The sequence below is a fragment of the Felis catus genome, chromosome C2 (assembly GCF_018350175.1).
Source record: "Felis catus isolate Fca126 chromosome C2, F.catus_Fca126_mat1.0, whole genome shotgun sequence".
Classification (NCBI taxonomy): Eukaryota; Metazoa; Chordata; class Mammalia; order Carnivora; family Felidae; genus Felis; species Felis catus.
The window spans coordinates 20342796-20365349 of NC_058376.1; positions in this window are offsets into that span (position 1 = coordinate 20342796).

Below are 22554 nucleotides of genomic sequence, written 5' to 3' on the forward strand. Positions count from 1 at the left end.
TATGTTTTGTTAACTTCTATTCACAGATGGAAAATTTCCAATATTTCAGATGTTAATATATCTCTGACAAAATCAGTATGTGTGGAAAAGTAAATTAATGAGAAATTTATTCTACTAAGTTATTAAGTAGAAATATTGTTAGAGGCACCTGGATGGTTCAGTTGGTTAAGCGTCTGACCCTTGATTTTGATTTAGGTCATGATCTAATGGTTGTGGGATCGAGCCCCATGTTGGGCTCTGTGCTGGGGATGGAACTTGCTTGGGATGCTCTCTTTCTCTCCCTCTGTCCCTTTCCCCTGCTCGCTCTCTCTCTCTCTCTCTCTCTCTCTCTCTCTCTTTTTCTTAAATGAATTAAATAAATACATAAATAAAATGAAAATACCTACCAAAAAAAAAAAGAAATAGTGTCAGTTAAAAAAAATATTGTGCTATCGGGGTGCTTGTGTGACTCAGTTGATTGAGCATCTAACTCTTGATTTCAGCCCAGGTCATTATCTCATGGTTTGTGAAAACAAGCCCCACTTTGGGCTCTGCATTGCCAGCACAGAGCCTGCTTGGGATTCTCTCTCCCTCACTTTTTACCCCTCCACTGCTCATGTGCTCTCCCTCTCTCATTCTCTTTCTCTCTCTCTCTCTCAAAATAAATAAAATAAACTTAAAAAAATATTGTGGTATAGACAAAATGTTACTAAAATGCACCATTGTATTTTTTCTTAAAATATGATCTCTTATAGGTATAATACATTTTAAACCTTTTTTTTATATTAAAATACAACTGACATTTAACACTATATTAGCTTCAGGCATACAACATGAGATATGTATATATATTGCAAAATGATTGCTACAATAAGTCTAGTTAACATCCATCACCACACATAGTTAAAATATTTTTTTCTTGTGGTGAGAACTTTTAAGATCTGCTCTCTTAGCAACTTTCAAATATATAATACAGTATTGTTAACTATAGTCACCATGCTGTGTGTTATATCCTCAGGACTTATTTATTTTACTGCAAGTTTATATTTCACCGGGCTTATTTATTTTACTGCAAGTTTATATATTTTTATATTTCACTTCCCTCTCTTCAACTCTGGCAAACACTGCTCCCTGTATCTAGGAGTTTGGTTTGGGTTTGTTTTGTTTTCTTTTAGATTCTACATGTAAGTGAGGTCATACAGTATACCTTTCTCTCTCTGACTTTAACTTCACTTAGCATAATACCCTCATGATCTATCTACATTGATGAAAATGGTAAGATTTCTTCTTTCTTTCTTTCTTTCTTTCTTTCTTTCTTTCTTTCTTTCTTTCTTTCTTTCCTTCCTTCCTTCCTTCCTTCTTTCTTTCCTTCTTTTCTTCCTTCTTTCTTTCTTTCTTTTTCTTTCTTTCTTTCTTTCTTTCTTTCTTTCTTTCTTTCTTTCCTTCTTTCTTACTTTCTGCTGAATAATATCCTATTGTATATATACACCATATTTTCTTTATGCATTCTTCTGTCAATGGACACTCAGGTTGTTTCCATGTCTTGGCCACTGTAAATAACACTACAGTGAGCATGGGGGTGCAAATGTATTTTCCTTATTTCCTTTGGATAAATATCTAGAAATGAAATTGTTGGATCGTATGGTAGTTATATTCATTTTCTTCCTTTCGTTTCTTTAAAGAACCTCCTTACCATGCTTCATAGCGACTGCACGAACTTACATTCCCATCAACAATGCACAAGGGTTCCCTTTTCTCCACATCACTACTAACACTTGTTATTTCCTGTATTTTTGGTAATAGCCTTCCCAACAGGTGTGATCTGATATTGTGATTTTGAGATTTTGACATTCGATTTACTTTTAATCAGATTATTATATATTTTGATCTGATTGTTTATTAGAGCTGCATCAGATATATGGTTTGCAAATATCTTCTTCCATTCAGTAGTTTGATTTTTGACTTTATTAAGGTTCCTTTGCTGTGCAGAAGCTTTTCAAGTTTGATGTATTCATGATGTATTTCTTTAAAAAAAATTAAAACTTTATGGGCCTAGGCGTATTATGTATGTGAAATCAGTGAGGCAGAGAAAGAAATACCATATGATTTAACTTATATGTGGAGTTTAAAAAACAAAACAAACAGCAAGCAAATAAACAATAACAACAATATGAGAAACAGATTGAAACGTATAGAGACCAAGCTACTGGTTGTGGGGAGGCGAGGGGAGGTGAAATAAGTGAAGGGGACTAGAGGTAGAAACTAAAGTTATAAAATAAACAAGTCATGGGGATGTAATGTACAGCATAGGGAATACAGTCAATAATAGTGTAATAACTTTGTATGGCGACAGATGGTAACTCCACTTATGGTGAACTTTCCATAACGTGTATAATTGTGGAAACACTAGGCTGTACACCGAAAACTATTATTATATGTCAACTTCAGGGAATGGCCTGCAAACCCTGCATGGAAGGATGAAAGGCTGATGGCTCCACACTTTGCTAAGAAAGAGAGGAGAAGGCATGGGGGCCAACATTCACAGATGAAGACCCCCGTTCGCCTTGCTTGTATTTTCATTTATTGAAGTGTCAGGCCAATCACAAATCTCAGATGGCTTGTCGTGTACAGAGGGCACACAACATTTCAGTCATGCAACAACAAGGGTGCATGACTTAAAGGTGAGATATCACAAGAGACTAATCAAATCAGAGCTATGCAGTGAAGGTCTCTGTGTCCCATTGATTTGCTAAACTTTGCATGCAATATATAGATGACAGAATTCCCCAAGGACTGTAGAAACACATGGGAGGGCCGGCAGGGCATTCCACAATTGGGGGTGGGGGGTGGGGGGGTCATGCCGCCTCCCATTCCAAGAGACCCACGTCCCTCCCAAGCTTAACTGTAGCCCACTAGAATTCTCCGTGTTACATTTTAGCTGGCCAAGCCTTGTGTAAAATCTCGTCATCCTCAGTAATAACCCCAACAGTCAGCTTCAATAAAAAGAAAAAAAAAATAAATGTTTCTGGTATTGAACATTAAATACATGTCAATCATGTTAGGGGCTTAAAAGGGATTTTACTGTGGTGGAAACACTTAAGACAGATCTGTTCTCTTAACAGATTTTTAAATATTTATGTTTTGGGAGAGTGCAAGCAGGGGAGGGACAGAGAGAGGGGGACAGAGGATCTAAAGCGGGCTTTGCACTGACAGGCTGACATCAGGAAGCCAATGTGGGGCTCGAACTCGGGAACCATGAGATCATGACCTGAATCAAAGTGGAGGCTCAACCAAGTAAGTCACCCAGGTGTCCCTCTCTTAACAAATTTTCAATTGTATGATCTCTTATTGAAATTGGCATTTTAAAAAAAAAATCTCATTTAATCACCTTCTCTAATCGTTTATAATAGATTCATTATTAACGATGTATGTAAATAAATTTCCAATTGTTATTTATTAACTTACTGTTAATACTGTCACTGTTATTTATTAACTTACACTACAATGTGCCTGAACCTTGCAAGCATATTTTTTTAACACATCCATTCATGTTGTTTTCTAAAATTTTAGTTTCTCTCCTACTATATTTTGTTAGACAATATTGAGCATTATAATTTTTCTTGTATTACACATTATTCTAAATGTTAAACTTCTGAGTAGCTGATTTTTATAGTATGGATCAAAACAAATATACTTGAAATAATCGGTTTCTTTGGACTTTTTTCATGTGTTGGTTGAATCTCAAACTACAATGCCCAGAATCGGTAGTAAGGTTTATCTCTTTGTCCAGCAAGCATGGGAGTCACTTTGCTTTAGAACGTGTTATATACTAAGAACAATAGTTCAATTTAAAATCAAAGATCACATGTTATATTTCTCTGATTTATTTGCATGCCTCAGGCTAGATGTTCCATTTGCTGTCATGTGTTGGACATACCATAGGCCAAACAACATTCCAGATATTGGTTTGGAAAACAGACAAACAGAAAAGTGATAACCAATTTCTTGGCAAGTGTCAAGTGCATGTATTAAATTCTATAAATCATTTGAACCATAAAGACTCTCCTACTAGAACCGTAGCAAAATCATTGCCATGGTTTTTCTGTAACGAACTCAGCTTGGGATTAAGCGACTGTATCAGCAAAAGTAACTCGTGGTCAGCGCTGCCCTTCTTTGTAGAATTAATCATCTGGCTGAGTGCTATTATGCCAATGCACAGTTAGGTGTTGTTATCACTTCCTTATTTGTAAACAGAACAGTTAGTAACTTATATAATTATAAATTATACCTTAGGGGACTCTGAGCACCTCTGAAAAAAATATGAAACATAATAAATGAGCCTAGCTATAATTTGGTAATGCCTAAATTGTCTTGGCATAATTTTATCTTTTATTTAACTTTGTTTAAATTAAAAAAAAAATTTTTAGAGAGAGAGTCGGGAAGGGGCATAGGAGGAGTGAGAGAGAAAGAGCCCCAAGGAGGCTCCACACCCCACACCTAGGCCGACACAGAACTCGATATCAGGACTGTGAGATCATGACCTGAGCTGAAATCAAGAGTGGGGCACTTGACTGACTGAGCCACCTAGACACCCCTCCTTTCTTTCACTTTGACTTGCAAATATAAGACAAATCCATGGAGAACAAAAAAAAGAGATCGTTCAGTTACCCCAATTATTTAGCATTATTTCAATCTTCAGTGATTGACTTGCTGCATTCAGCAACTTAGAATGACATTTAATTGATGTTAAAATCAAGTCTTATAAACAACTTTTATTTAGAAAAATGTCATACAAAGATAATTAGAAACTGCCTTTTTCATAACTAAAATATTTCTGAATTGAGACAGAATGCACTCAATTCTGACATCTAACTTTGGGTTCAGCCTTCTAGCACTCGCACATCGAAGTATGTCTCCTCCCTCCAAGTTACCACCCCAAACAGCAGACTCCACAGTTAAACAAACTGCATTTAAATTCGGGCTCTGACACGGACAATGCAGCCTTGAAGAGGGTTTTTCATCACTCTAGGCTTCAATTTCCTCGTGTATAAAATGGGTATAAAATTATAATACTCATACAGTTTTTGTGAGTCTCAATGAGATAGTCTATGTAAAGCATTGAAAACAGTGCTTAGGCTTCTTATTTATCTGTCCCAATTAAGTTTATGTCCCTCTGTCTTGGGAGGTGGCAGTATTAACCTCTTGCAAGCCGTTTCTGGGCATTGGGCAAGTAATTCATTTTCAGTGCAACTCTGAACGTGTATTCTTGTTTTCACTGTCATCCTCCCTTCACTTACCTTCAAGTCTCTTTTGGGGTTCTCTCTTTCATATGATTTCTCATAACTGGTTCCTTCTGTAAGTCTGCCTTTTATTTCGGTAATTTGATAATTGACAGAGAACAAAAAGATCCTAAAGTCCTCCCCTGGTTAAAGATGCTTTTCTTGCCTTCTATAAGTCATATAAAAAGAAAACAGAAAGCTTTATCTGACTTTAAAATAGTATATATTACCTTGAGAAGTAAACTTAAACTTGGAAGGATATCAAATTTTTGTCTGTAGAGATATTTCATTTTAACCAAGTCTTTGGCAAAACTGTTACTACTTTCTTTTTCATTTTTTCTTCCTGACACAGATTGAGCAATATGAATTTTATTATTGAATCATGACAATTTCTCTGCCTTCCTCCCCCCCCAATAAAACCAGTGTATGAAAAGTTCCCAGCTTAAAAAAATACACAATAATAGTAATAATATATACATTGAATCTAATACTTGAGTGAGATATTTGCTTTCCTCAGTTTACAGGGTTGTCAGTTATAATAACTCACATTTACAAAGCATAAACAAATGAGATATTTTTTTCATTGGCACAGAAGCAACAAGAAAAACAACTATAGTTGATCATTAGTTACCTTCGACAACTAACCACAGTTTCAAATCTGGTTCTTTGTCCTATACACTCAGAAATCTGATCTTATTTCAGACAGAATAAATCCACATCTGGAGCAGAAATATTTATCAAGAATATGAGACTGACAAATTTTTATTCATTTTATATAAAAATGCAGACAAATTTCATGTAACAATATATTTTTATGTTTTTAGTTCATATCTATTATTTATTTTAGAGAGAGCAGAGGAGGAGCAGAGGCAGAGAGAGAGAGAGAGAGAGGGAGAAAATCTTAAACAAGCTCCACACTCAGCACGGAGCCAGATGCAGGGCTTGATCCCACAACACTAGGATCATGACCTGAGTGGAAATCAGAAGTCAGATGCTTAACCGACTAAGCTATCCAGGCACCCCAAAAATGAGTTTTTTCCTGTTTGCCTAAAAATATCATTTTTCTCCAATCGCGGGTAGCCAAGTAAGCCCTTTTTAAAATTAACAAACAAAAAAACAAAAAACCTTTTTTAATGTTTATTTTTGAGAGAGAGAGAGAGAGAGAGAGAGAGAGAGAGAGAGAGAGAGAGAGAATGATCAGGGAAGGGGCAGAGAGAGAGAGAGGGAGACAGAGAATCCAAAACATACTCTGGGGTCTGAGCTGTCAGTACAGAGCTCGACTCAGGGCTCGAGCCTACCAACCACGAGATCATGACCTGAGCGGAAGTCAGATGCCCAATTTACTGAGCCACCCAGGAGCCCCAAGTGAGCCCTCTTTAAAAACTGTGTGACCAGAACAACAACAACAAAATATTCAATGTTTAGTGGCATTAAGATAAAGCAATTTGTCTCTCTGCCTGAAGTAGGCAGGCCTTTTGTCAATGAGAATAGAATATTTCAGTTCTTGTAGTTAAGAAGTTACTTCTCCTCTTGTGTTAACCATAGATTTGAATGTTGTTATCTTTAGCTACAATAATGCTAAATACGAATATGCTCTAATCTCAGTGATTTATCACAATTGATATTTTTTCTCAGTATTGAATCTGAAGATAACTCTAGAATTCTGCTCCAGGCTATGGGTCAGATTTCGTTCTGTCCAGCAGCCTTCTCACTCAGGACTGCACTTAACAGGACAGAGACTGGCAAAGGCATACTCTTTTCATATGTAGCAGGGACAAAAGATACTGAACCCACTATCAGTAGGGTTGAGAAGATCACTTTTCTTATGCACAAAGTTAAAGGAGAGTGGATATTAGCTCTACAATAATATAATCTACTACAGATGGCTTCTGAATGCAATTGCCCATGCGAATATTCTTTCTTTCTGTGTTTGATGCATAAATCACCAAATTTCTCACGGACTTTTCTTTCTTTCTTTCTTTCTTTCTTTATTTTTTTGTATTAGTCTATTCAACCCTGCAGGCCTAGTGACTATTTTAATTCATTAATGGGATTTCACTTATTCCTCTGATGGAATTTGTATCATTTAAACTTATTGCCTTCAAGTTGGTTCTTAGTTTGTTAATCTTTCACTATAGATCCCAAGAAATAGTGTATTAAACAAGATTCAGCCATTGTACTTTGAAAAATTAATTTGTCTATACTAAATGAATACCAATATTAAATTCAGCATAAAATAGTTTAAATATAATGTGTAGGCATGAAATAGTAAAACTGGGGGATGGGTAAGAAAAAAACAAAACACAAGTCAGACATCATAATTGTTATTATGAACAACTTAGTAGCTCCTAGTGTCCATGGCCTTGGATCTGATGAATAGTATTGTGTTCTAATAAAGTGAACCCTTTGTGAAGTTAATCATGAAGACATTACCATTTGCCACCATCCCCAATTTTTCTAACCAATGCTTCTGAAATTATTCTTGAATAGAGAGCCCACAATCCTTGACTCTGGTAAAGTTTTTCTTATATCATGTTAAATTATCATTGTCATTAAATTACTCTTACTAAACACTATGAAATTAGTTTTTATTACATTCTGAACAGGCAGAAACTACAAACCAATAACCATGAGGAATAAGCTTAAGAATTCCCTGAGCTTGCACTGATGGGCTAAACAAGGCGTAAAGAAACAGCCACATAATGAAAGCATCCAAGATTAGCTAAACAAGATTAGGTAAACAGGGCAAAGGTCCCCAGTATAGGACAAAGGTATAGGAATAGGAAATTTTAGGATGGAAGCATCCAAGAATAGGTAAACAAGATTAGGTATTCAGGGTGGAAATTCTCCCCAATTTAGTACAATAGCAGAAACCTGCTTTCACAGAAAGGAAGGACAAAAACAGATAAACAGATCTATAGACCACAGCAGGTTGAAGTTGCCCAGAGCAGAGCTAATTTGCAAAAGATGCCTTGTTGGCCCTGAGGTAGCCTGTTCTGTCTTTCTTGTCCCTTAGGCAAGTTTAGGTAAATGGAGGTGGAGCCTTATGTCTGCTGTAAACAACCTTCTGCCTGGGGCCAGGATCTTGTTTTGTATTGACCCAAACCCCTAGCACAGGTATCTTCAAAACCCCCTTTGCTCTTGCCCAGGAGTTAATGTTCCTGGTTTCATTGTTCGTTGTCTTTTTGTTCACGTTCATCACCCTTAGAAGCCTTCTGAGCCTAATAAATATGGAAAAAGGACCCTTACTCAGGGCTCTTGTCTCCTCTGAGACATTCCCCTCCCTCTCATTTCCATCCTTCATCTGCTGTCTTGCTGGACGAGAGAGTCTATGACAAATAATGTGTAGTATAGCATGATGTGACACTTGAAATGCACAATTTCCTCTTTTGGGTTTCCTGCTTTGGCTATAGTACCATATTTCCAAATTCATGATGAAAATCATCATTGGTCTTCCAAACAATACTTCAAACTCACAGTCAAAATAAATCTGTCACAGTTTCTTTTAGTGTGCTTCTGTTTTGTTCTTGTAGCTGTTTTGCCACCCCTTCTTCCCAGCTCTAAGGGATGAGTTAAATAGCACATTATCTAGAACTAAAGAAGGTACTTGTCAGCAGAGATATAAAACTAAAATTATTATCCAGAACTCAGCAGAAAGAAACAAACAGAAAGAAAAGAGACATTAAGAGACATGGATGATATATTTTTTTAAAGTATTAGAGTGTTAAAAATGAATGAGGGAAGAGGAAAAAATAGTCTAAGAGATAATACTAGAAATGTATACCAAGTTCATTAAAGAAAGGAGTCCAAAAGAAACATAAATCCCCTAGCAAGGTAAATGAGATTAAATCCATACCTACAAACCTCATAGTAAGACTGGAGCCCCAAGCACAAAAGATAAGTTTACAATGTTTTTCCATCTCTTCATTAATTGATTCCGAAAACCATGCTAAATTAAAGAGCGATCAAACAGGTAGCTCTTTGCATTGATGTTCTGATACAGGGTGGGATATTCTTAACTTGCCTTGTGGAAAATTTTATTTGCTGGAAGTTGAAAAAGAAACAAAAAGGTAATTCCTATACAAGGCACAACCTTCACTATCAATTAACAACGAGTTTCTAACAAGAAATAGAAGAAAACTTGACAATGAGATAACATATATTGTAGATTTAAGAAAGTTTTCGAAAGTTTAGGGAAAATAGAGTTATAAAACTAAAGTCAAAACTTAAATGATGATACCAAAAAAATTTGAAGGCTCCTCCAAATGACATTCTGAAAATACAATTTTGAATGAAAAAATTAGAAAGGAAAAAAAAAATTATTTCAAGATATTATCATACCTAACAAAAAGCTCTAGAACAAATACGTATTTAAAAGTTAATGAAGATGGACAGAGTGTATAATTAATGAGTAAGAATGTCATATACTCTTAAGAATAGCATCAAAAGTGTAGAAATCCAGCTAAAACTACTACTTGCAAAAATGCAAAGACGGGAGGAGACTTCCTTAGCTTTGGTGGGGGGCAGGTGGGAAAGAACAATGCAATCTGAAGCCTGCTGCTTAGAATAGATGGGAAATGTTAGAAGAACATAGGGTGCAAAAGTTTTAAGCTTATTTTATGTCCCTCTCTGTTTTTGTCAATTATATTAACTTAAAAAGTGATATATCAGAATTGGTAAGGGGCGCCTGGGTGGCTCAGTCGGTTAAGCGCCTGACTTCGGCTCAGGTCGTGATCTCATGGTCTGTGAGTTCGAGCCCCTCGTCGGGCTCTCTGCTGACAGCTCAGAGCCTGGAGCGTGCTTCAGATTCTGTGCCTCCCTCTCTCTCTGACCCTCCCCCGTTCATGCTCTGTCTCTCTCTGTCTCAAAAATAAATAAACATTAAAAAAAAATTAAAAAAAAAAGAACTGGTAAGAAAAAAAAAATCCAAAGATAATTAAGGAAAATTTTATAAACAATATAGCTTTTTAGGGGTGGCTGGGTGACCAGTTGTTTGAGTGGCCGATTCTTGATTTTGGCTCAAGTTGTGATCCCAGGGTCATGGGATCAAGTCCTGTATCAGGCTCTGTGCTAACAGCATGGAGCCTGCTTGGGATTCTCTCTCTCTCTCTCTCTCTCTCTCTCTCTCTCTCCCTCTCTCTCTAGCTCTACCACTCCCCTACTCATACCTGTTCTCTCTCTCTGTGAAATAATAAACAAACAAACAACAACCACAAAACACCTAATTTTCTAAATCAGTCTAAGACAAATGGCTCAGACCATTTGCCTGAAAGAGCTTATAGATAAGATTAAACCAGTGTTATCTGTATGGTAGGAATAATCCACAGAGATGGTGCACATGAAAAACTATAAACTGAATTTCCTCCCCAAAGAATATGATTTATGGGCACTTACAAATAAAAGTAACATTCTAAGTGTGTAAAAATGAGAACTTGCTGGAACACGCATGGATTGCATTTAACAAGGTAGATAATGGTTGCACTATGCTCTATACTGGTTATTTTTACCCGGAAAGTCGAATTGGTTTGAAGATAATGGAAACAATTGGACCATAAAATTTGGGAAATGGTGGAGAGGGTGGAGGAAGGTTAGCTAGGAAAAGAAAATATTTAAAGACTACGATAACAGGAAGAATGAATTAGAAATATTTAGCATGATTCTGGCAAGAAAGAAAGTAAGTACAATAATTCCAGGTAGATGGAGTCTAGTGAGATGTCTTTCAGGGTAGGAAAAAATAGTCTTTAAAATAATTAAAGCTGAGGTTGCATTGAGGGTGTTTAGAGAATGCAAGACATATTGAAAGGTTAGAACTTGTGACCTTAAGCATCTAGTCTATATATGATGCTAACAGAAGGATGGATTGTGTGCTAATAGCTACAATTCTTGTGTTAACCTATGCAACATGGTGAGAAGAAAGTAAAATCAGCTTATTTTTAGATACTACTTGCAATATTATTATCACTATAAAATGCTCCACTCAGCTATGAACGCACTTAGCAAAACCTGATAATTTGGATCATTTAAAATTGGACAGATTCCTTGAAAATATCCTGTAGAGAATAGTTCGGCAGGGCAAAGTGACGCCCCAGTGGACTCAGAAGGCCTTACCTGCCAGTAATTTCTTCAGAACTGTAAGGTAACACTTGCGACAATTATATGAGATAGTAAATTATTCTACATATCTATCATAGACATTATGCCGCCAAACACAGTACATTTTCTTTCATTTTATCTGTAAATCTCCTTAACTAACATCTTATCCTTTATGGCTGCTGTATCTCATTTATCTTCTACTTCACAGCATTTAACAGCAAGATAATTACCTCATCTTTCAATAAAAGAACACAGGACACAGGACACATATCCTTAGAAAAGCTTCTCCTTTAATGGGTGGACGAATCTATTTAATAGCAAGGATTTTTTTTGTTTTTTAACTTCAAAAGAGAATTCTGGTAAGTTCACAAGCCAAATATAATGGCGTTATTTCATTGTCCTGACCTCCTGTCACACTCAAACCACAAAGTGATAAAAAACAAAATATTAAAAGCAAAAATATAAAAGATACATGGTGGTTTCAAGGGAAACACATAATAGTAAGTAGATAAACTATATTGGTATGGTTGCTTCTGAGTCAGAAAGGAAGAATTAGAGGTTTTGCTTCTTTGGGGTAACAGATTTAAAATATCCATTGAAAGAAAGGAACATGCTGCTGAGTCCTTGAAATCAGAAACTCAGAAACTGAGATAGTGCTCCCTTGCCCTCTGTCTTTCAAAGACGCTGGAAAAAAGAGAGGGGGAAAAAAAGATCTGATACTTTGATTAGATAAATTTGCATACCTAACTAGGTAATAAAACAATAAAACAGGCCATAAAACAGGCCAAGGAGCACAGGTTAGCATAGGCTAACTTGTCTACTAAATATAGAATATAACAGTATCACCATAGAAAAGGAACTCTGACCCACTATAGAAGATGTAATTCTGATAAGAATGCTTAAAGGGATAGATAAAGATTAGATAAACGAACAGAAGGAGAGAGAGAATAAGTAAAAACACACACATACACACACAAAAAAAACAAAAACAAACAAACAAAAACCTCCATTCAGTAGAATCACCAAAATCAAATTCAGAAATATGTTATAAAAGATAGCCAAATAAAGCAATTATCAAAGTATGAATTTACTACAGATAAAATAATAAGCAACCAAATTACTAAAAAAAAGGGAAAATAAAGAAAAGAGCATGTTATTACGTAAATCACTTATTAGAAATCTCTAAAATGAAAGAAAAAGTCATTGACATACAATAAACAAACAATTGATGAATAAATTCTAAGCTGCACACAGACTGACGATTTGTGAATTGGAACTCATCAAGGGTGAAACACAATGTGGCAAATTTATCAGAGAGAACAGATAAAAGGAGCAATCAAAAGACATGGAGACAACAACAATAAAATACCACTGCACACCTATTAAGTTGGCCAAAATCTGCAATTCTGACAACATCAAATGCTGACAAGGATGTGGACCAACAAGAATTCTCATCCACTGCTGGGGTGATGCAAAATGGCCCAACCACTTTGCAAGACAGTTTGGCAGTTCCTTTCAAAGCTAAGCATAGTCTTACCATAGGATCCATTAACTGAACTTCTAGGTATTTACTCAACTGACTTGAAAACCTGTGAGCCGCATCCTCCCCACAAAAAGCAAACACCTGTCCATGAAGGTTGATAGCAGTTTTACTCATCATAGCCCCAGACTCAGAGCAATCCAGATGTCTTTCGATAGGTGAACAGATAAACCACAGCAGGCTCATCTGTTCAGTGGAATTTTTTTCAGTAATGAAAAGAAATAAGCCAAGAAACGATATGGAAGAAATTTAATGACATATTACCAAGTGAAAAAAGCAAGTCTGCAAATACTACATACTGTCCCATTCCGATGAAATTATATTCTTGAAAAGGTAAAAATATAGGGACAAATAGAAGGATCAATAGTCGGCAGGGGTTCAAGAGAAGGGGAGGGAGCTTAATAGAGGAAGCACAAGGGATTTTGGAGGTGGTGAAAATACTTTCTATGATACTACATTAATTGGATATATGAACTCATATAAGTGTCAAAACCTGTAAAAATCTTTAGGGGCACCTGAGTGGCTCAGTTGGTTGAGCATCTGACTTTGACTCAGGTCGTGATCACATCTGGCTGGCTGCTGTCAGTGCAGAGGCCTCTGGGATCTTCTGTCCCCCCTTCTCTCCCATTTCCCTGCTCACACGTGCTCTCTCTCTCTCTCTCTCTCTCTCTCAAAAATAAATAATTTTTTAAAAAAAGATAGAACTTTATTTTTTAATTTTAAAAAATCAGGGGGAGTTTCTAAGAAATGCAGGTTGCAAAAAGAGAATATAACTGTATTACAAAGGTATGAAACAATCTCACTGAAGGGAGTGGCAGAGGAAAAGTTGTATTAAGTAACTTTGGAAGTGAGTGGAGTCTGGCACACTCAAAGCAAAGGTCAGTAACAGCACATAAAAACTGTGCTCTGGTTGGTAACGTTCCCCATGGAGATGTGGGTTAACACCTCTGGCACCCACGTGCACATATACTGAATTTGAATGACTCAGGAAATGACTAACAGATGATGGGAGACAGGTTTCTTACTGGTGGAACGGGAATATGCATATAAGCAAGGAAAATGTCTAGAATAGTCCATGTTGATGGATTAGAATTGGATATATCACTATGAACACGAGTTTATATAAATACACATAGTTACATTTAGAAATATTTGTTGATGTGAGTAGACCCATGCATTAATATACATATATATATATATATCCTTGGAATTTCAGCTGAGAGGTTTTGAAAACAATGCCACTCAAACTAGATGCTGTTTTCTGGATGCAGAACAATAATTTTTCATGAATCAAAATGATCATTTATAGATGAGAAATATAAAGTCCAGAGCAATGAATCAGTTGTACAAATTTACAGAACTATATAGTTATAAAATCAGGACTGCAAAATTTCCGTATGCCTTGGAAGATATATTAATAATATTCCTTGAAGACTTTAAGTAAGACAGATAGTAAACTACAATCTAGCTTCAAAGTTATATTTAAAAGGAGAAGGTGATCGCTGATTGATTGAAGCTTTCAAATTCTCTATTTATAGTCTCTCCTATGAAAAGATATCTAGAAACTGTTCTACTAAGAATGCAGTTTCACAGAAGCTAAGATTCAAATTAAATCTGTCAAAGCCCTTTTGCCCTTCGGCAAATTTGTCCTGATTCTTCTTAGTATATATAATATTTTCCATATTTCTTATCATGAAAGAATATTTTCTCCCTTGTGAAACAGCTCCAAGTTCACATTCCTTGTAAGGTTAGATGGCTCCCCAAACCCTCTGTATAACATTTGTATAACATTACCGGCCTACTGCGTACTCCTGCAGATTTTTATACTTGTAACTACTTTTATGTCTCAAAATCTCAAGGAACATAATTATTTGCACAAAGGAAGGGATTTGAAGATGTTTTAATGTAAGTTGTGTTGTTCATCATGAAATTTAATAAGGGTATGGCCTCGTGAGAAAGAACGGGTGTCGATACTATATAACAGGCCAAGATCATATGATCTGGCTTTAAATGGCCTCCCATCACTTAGGTGTGTAACATGTGCATGTTAATGTACTTCTATGAGACTCGTTTTCTTCATCTTAAAGATAAGAATAATAATATTGAACTGAGGTCAGAGGTCAGCAAACTAGTACACACAGGAAAAATCTCTTTGCTGCCTGTTTTTGTAAATAGTTTCACGGGAACGGAATCAAATCCATTTAATTGCCATTTTTTTTTACTGCTTTTGGGCAACATTTGTGGAGTTGAAGAGTTGTGACAGAGACCACATGGTCCACAAAGCCTAAAATATTTACTATCTGGATTTTATTTTATTTTATTTTTTAACGTTTATTTATTTTTGAGACAGAGAGAGACAGAGCATGAACGGGGGAGGGGCAGAGAGAGAGGGAGACACAGAATCAGAAACAGGCTCCAGGCTCCAAGCCATCAGCCCAGAGCCCCACGTGGGGCTTGAACTCACGGACCGCGAGATCGTGACCTGGCTGAAGTCGGACGCTTAACCGACTGAGCCACCCAGACGCCCCACTATCTGGATTTTAAAAAAAAGTTCGCCAATTCCTGGATTACTAGATTTAATAAGTAATAATAATGAATTAGCAGTTTAGACATAGTAGTTATCAATTTCCTGGCAGAGTATCTGGATATGGTTGGTGTTAGCAAATGGTAACATGCCCTGCAAATTTTGTATTGGCCCTCACATCCAATGCAAATATTTTAATCAAGCAATGCAAAATAGATAAAAATGAGTTGATTAATTATTCTTCATTCCATACAAAAATGCAATTCATAAGCTATTGGCCTGCATAGGTTTTTTTTTTCATTTTTTTACCATATTTATGTGGTATTCCTGCCAATAATTTATATCAGTGTTTTTAAACAAAAATTTTTCAACATTTATTTATTTTTTGGGGGACAGAGAGAGACAGAGCATGAACGGGGGAGGGGCAGAAAGAGAGGGAGACACAGAATCGGAAACAGGCTCCAGGCTCTGAGCCATCAGCCCAGAGCCCGACGCGGGGCTCGAAGACGCGGGGCTCGAAGACGCAGGGCTCGAAGACGCGGGGCTCGAAGACGCGGGGCTCGAAGACGCGGGGCTCGAACTCACGGACCGCGAGATCGTGACCTGGCTGCAGTCGGACGCTTAACCGACTGCGCCACCCAGGCGCCCCTATATCAGTGTTTTTAAAAATTATTTAGCAGCAAGATTTTCTGTTTGAAATGGATCCTGGACACCCAATTTAAAGAATAAAGTGAAACCCGTCTACACTTAAGCACAAGAAGTGTTTAATACCTCACCTTTTGCTCCAAATATTTCTTTTCCTCTACTGTAAACCTTGATGAGCTTTGCAAAATGCTTTCAGTTCTAGAGAATAAAGGTTAAAAAAAAAAAAGCAATATGGGTTAGAGTTATAGAAAGATCCATAAGTAATTCTTCATCTTTTGTGTGATGTAAATGGTATATTTTATAATGTTTTCAAGTATTTTAATGTGAATGTACACATGCATACACGTGCACACACACACACACACACAGATACACATACACACACAAACTCACACAGTTTGTGACTCTCACAGTCACAAAGACTAAAAAAAAAGACGACAGCATCTCTTCAGTTTCTTCTACTCCAAATTCCAATTCTGTTACATAATAATTTTATCTATTAAAAAATAAGTTTTCAGCTCAAAAAATGTAACTTCTAACACTGGTGCACTTTGTAAAGGAAACTCTGCTGTCTTTTTTTTCCCCTCGAAGTCTGAGGAACATAGGTAAAAACCAACTTGAACACTGTTACATAGTGTTTTATTAAAATAATGAACTCCATAATATTGTTTATTTATGGTATTTTATTTTTATATTGATTTCTTTTTTTAAAATTATATCAGGGTTTATTTACATGGTAAAATTTCAATAACTAAAAATGTCAATAAATAACTAAAATTGCCCCAGGTGTTTTTTGTTTGTTTGTTTTGTTTAGTTTAGTTTAGTGTAGTTTTGTTTTGTTTTTTTAAGGCAGATATGCATACTGCAGCTTTTGGAAGAAATAACACTTCCCATTCTAAATAAAGAACAGAAGTCACATAGGTAATGTCTGGATCAGAGTACGATATATAGAGAGGTAGCATAATATATCACAAGAACAAAACTGAATATTATAAATGACAGGGCTATCAACCGTGAATTCTGGTATTCACATCCTGACAATGTTAGCATGAGTATCAGTTATAATTTCATGTGAACAATGTTTCTTCAGGCATTTTAACTGTGCGATTTTGTTTTTTATTGCTGGTCAAAACCAGGATATGCGTGTAAACTTATATCAATCATGATATAAGTTTTAGGGACTAATCCAAAACACTTTTCCAAAAACAGATAATTGTGTTTATTTTGCTGAAATAGATACAGCTATTTTATTGTTCGGTATACCCTGCATATTTTATGATATGTTTCCACTGGGCTATATCTACATATACCACATTCAAATCTTCATGCTTTGAATGAAAATTCCTCTGAATTATTCAAATAAAACATGGTAAAGTTCTTGCAGCTGATATGAGATGGTTATACAATATAGTGCCCAGCGCAGTGTCTGAAACTTATTAGACATGCCTTTTCAATGTCCTATCCTCCTTAATCCTTAACTTTGATTCATATTTTATAGAATTTTTTAAAGTTTGTTTATTCTGTGTGAGAGAAAGATTGAGAGAAAGAGAGAGAGACAATCCCAAGTGGGCTTTCATCTGTGAGCGTAGAGCCCCACATAGGGCTCAGTTCCATGAACCATGAGGTCATGCCTGAGCCGAAATTAAGAGCCAGGGGTTTAACAGACTAATCCACCCAGGCACCCTTTATGGTATTCTGAGAAAAAAATGTTAGTGTGAAAACATTGTCCTTTTTGCCTCATAGGTAAAGTTAGTCATTCCTTACAATAATCTCATTAATACCCAGGGTTTTAGCTGACACTTCGAGGCTGATAACAATCAAATTTTAAATTCAGCTTACAGATCACATATTCATTTATAATGTACATATTTACATTATATACATATTTTTGGCTTTGCACAATTCAGGGCCGGTAATACAGTGGTCAACAAGGACAATGCATTCCCTGTTTTCATTACATTCATTTGGAGGTTTTAGAGAATAAAGCAGAATCAGGATGAGAACTTTGGAAAAGGTGCAGTGGAAATGTTAATCAAACATCTAAGTGAAAGTGTCAAACACCTCCTTTGGTATTACCAAAATTTAATTCCATTTGGCTGGAGTGTAGCTAAACCTCAACTTGGTATTGCTAATCCGATCTTATTCCTTTCACTCACAGTCCTTGAGAATAGCAGCCCTCTCCGTTCAGTCAACTAAGAAGTTTGGGTGTCATTCTAGACCCTCTCTTTCTCGACTTGCCACATCTAATCAGTTTCACAGTCCGACAAATTCTAACTTAAGGTTTTTGCATCTGTTCTCCTTTCCATATTCATCTGGAACCTGGAGCCCACAATAGATGGCAAACTGGCCTCTCTCGTTGCCTTATTAGGCTCTTCAAAGAGTCTTTCCCCAGTGCAGATTTAGGCAGACCACTTGCCTGCATAAACCATGAATGATCACTATTTCATGTACCAAATACAACCCATGGAATGGAATAAAATCCCATTTGATCATCTGACTCTGGTTCTATATCCAACTACATCTCTCCCATGCTTCAGCCCCACTAAACTTATTTTAATTTTTTAAACTCCTGGATGTTATAGAAATTTACTTAAGCTGTTTTCTTTGCCTTGAGTGTCTAATTTATAGTCTTCCCTTTTCTGACTCATTTCAAGTATTACTCCCTTGTAGGTTTCTTGCCTACATCCTGTTGATCATATTAGCAGATGTGAACCAAATTTCCTTACAACACACTTGTTTCAATTTGCTTTTGTTTGTTTGTTTGTTTGTTTGTTTGTTTTGGTTGCAAGTGGTAGCAACTAATGGGTTATGTTATTAAGAGTGTGCAATGGTAAATAAAGAAAAGACAGTTCTTATGCCTATTTCAGAACATGATTCATAGAGAACCAGATCTCATGGAGGTGAATAGGGCAGTGAATTCTGTCTCCAAGGTGATTGTGGCAACCTTACAGTCAGACTTTACAACTCTTCATTCTTCTGTGGCCTATATGGCCTAATTGTATTCTTAATTCTTCTTTCTTTTTGTAATTCAGTTTACTCTTGGCTTGCGTGCCTTACTTCACATCACTTTCGCCATATGACTTTGATTTGCACCTGGTTCATCATGGCCTTCCAGTCTCATGGCTTCCTCATGATTTGTCTTCTCTACCTCCCATAATTCACTGCTATAATGTGTTTCTTTCTTAGTTCAACATTTGAAGGGCATTATGAATGATTCAGCCAGTCTATTTACATTCAGGCCACAGAGTCCACACAAATCACTGGGTAGTCTACACATTGATTGCTCTTCATTGCCTACCCTGATGTAGAACCGTATGCTAAAAATTGTGACTATCTAGGCAGAAAAGATAATGGCTCAAAAGTTTCATCAGGATGTATATGAATGAGACTGAGATTAATTGAATACATTTTAACTTTATTATGGTACGCATTTTACCTTTTCCAGTTGCTAATATACTTCTACATAACCTGATCTAACCATCTTGCATTCTGCCAAAGACTTTTGTGTCTTTCATTCATGAGACAATCCTCCTCAAAGAAAAAAAAATATCAGAAATACATCCAGATATAAAGTAACACAGATGTTTGAAAAGTGTTTACTAGTGTTAGACCCCAAAGTTCCCCAAGAGATATTCACCATTTTCGCAGTTTGTTCATATGTACACAGACCTTCTAGTTACTTTGGGAGCCTATGAAGCAAATAGCAAATGGGAACACCAACAGCACACACATATAATAATCATAAAAAAGCAGCAAGACTGTAGTAGCAGATCTCATCTAAGAAAGGGAAGAAAAAGACATCCAGGAAAGGCTTAGAGCACTCGACTGCCACTAAAGTCATCATTGGTCAACACCAAGTACCTAATAGCCCAGTTAATTATATGGGCTTTCCCTCCTTTTCCTTTCTTCCTTCTCAACCACCCCCTCCCCTTTCTGTTTTATGATTGATCAAGTTCCTTGGATAGCACATCTGACTCTTCAGGATTCCACATGGCAGAGGAGTTCCTCCATGACAGAATGTTTCTCACAGCATCCTCCTTATAGCTGGAGCTGGCATTCTTTGTTCTGAGACCTTACATTGACAGGATGTGCAATGGGTCAGTTTGGTTTGATTCTGACACAGACTAATGATCACCAAATTTAACTAGATTTGATTGTAAATACTTCAGAGTGAGTCGGATCATTCTGACCAGGATTACAGTCTACCTCACCAATCATTTCACTAATCATACCTGATACCCATCTTCTACTGTGAAGCTGTCCTGTCCAGTCCATTCACATTTGCCCATCCCTGACTTCAAAATTCCCACACCACTCAGGATCATAACAGGGGTAATATAGTCTCCCAATTTCCAGGGTCATGTGTCCCATAATTGTCTCACTCATCATAACTGTAGATGTTTTCAGAAATTTCTTCACCAGTGGGAGGCAAATTCTTTATCTGCTATGAGTGCAAATTCCTCAGTGAGAAAATCCAAATGGGTGATGCCTTTTATCACCGCCCAATGGCATGGTTGCTATCTCCATGGACTACACACCTTTACTAATGTATCTACCATCTGACCTGATCCCTGTGATCATAAAGGTGAAGGCCTGGGTTAAATGGTATATAATTTGGCCTTTGAGGAAACCAGCCATGTTGGGTAACAGGGTGGGTAAGAGTCAATAAACCAGTGGTTTCCCTTAGAATGTGATATGGATAGACGAGATATAAAGAATGCTATGTCCAGTTTGACAATGAAATTTATATTTAACATACCTGTTCTATTATACTTGCATTCTTTTCAAGATCCTAGTTCATACCTCATTTACAACTCTATAGTGTTACATACAAGAATAATGAAGAGGAAAGGACAAGTATATTATATTCTTCATAACGACCATTATAATGTTAGAAAATGATTGTTACAAATACAACAATAGGAAACTGGTTTTACAAGTTTATTATAAGTATTTACAAGTGTATTTTTAAGTATGCCTCCTAAAATCAGACAATTTCCTCCAAGTTTGCAAAAACTGAGTTCAGGGACTATCTACACAAAGGAAAAAATAACATTTGTAAAGCACAGTTAATTATGTAGTTAAATCTGTCCTATTATATATTTGATCACATGACATATGTTTTGATCTGCCTATTAAGCCTAAAAAGAATGTTTTTTTAGAAACATTGAGATCTAATCATAACACTCTTTGCTTTGTATGCACTTGTAAATATACCAAATGTGAATACTGTTTGAAAAATAATGACACTGTTAAGAAATTGATCATGATTTGGGAACACTACCAGCCGGTTTATACAGCACTTTAAATATCTTGTTTATATTACATGAATGCTAAGGTTTTGTTTTGTTTTGTTGTTTTCTTTTGTTTTGGTTTTTGTTTTTTGTTTTTTGTTGTTGTTGTATTTTATTTTGTTTTGCTCTGTTTTAGGATGAGGCTACAAGAGATGGCTGATAGATTGATAATTAGAGTCAAATGTTAAGTCAGGTTAGTAACATTTACTTGGAATAGATACATGAAACATGAAAAATGATGGAATCAGACAGAAGAAACACAGGTACATTTCCTGAGTAAATGCACAAAATGCCACCTATTATTTTTGTCTTTGCTGCTTTCCAATATACGGGCCTCTTTACACGGATTAAAACAGAGCCATGGAATACTTACCATAGTAGGGGAGAAATAATTTGCATTAATTATTTGCATAAATAATTAAAACTTATCCAAAATGAACATTCATACAGTTAGCATGGTGGACACGAAATTGGAGTCCTGGCACACAACATAGAAATTCTAAAGAAGAGATAAAGGATGTACTTCTAGGAGAGGTGATGAACAGCTTGAACTTGTAGGTTAGTTTTTGCAGAAAATGCCCCTCCAATGACAACACTAAATATTTCTTCTAGTGCAGAACTCTGATACTCCAAAGATATGTAATTCTCATAACAACCACCGCCTATCCTGAAGCCTGGAAGAGACGTTTGTCATCACTATCTGACCTGCTCCATTGCTCAGTGCACAGTGACAGTGTATTGAGGGGTGCAGTGTATGGGTTGTTTGCTTCCAGACGTGCCTGTGAAAGTACCACTGAGATTAAACCATTTGAGAAAGACTTGAAGGGGTAAAAACACTTACCCTCCTGCAGGGAGTTTGAGATTAATCCATTAAACATCTTGTATTGAAAATGCAGTGTTTTAGATCATTATGTGTCTTATTTTGGATTTCCTTATGTTTAATGCAAACCTGTGATGGTTCACAACTCAACATAGAAAGATCAGTCTATAGATAATATGAGGTTTCTATCTCAGTGCCTTTAAGCATTATAAAAAAAATGTGCACATCCTGCCTATTTTTAAAACCCAGCTATGCAAGTTTGCATATACACATAAAATCTCTAGAGAAAAAAAATGTAGATACGATTCCTGGATAAAATTATATTTAACAGATAGTGGAATTCTCTTTGTTGCTTATGAACTCTTGTTAACCTAAGATAG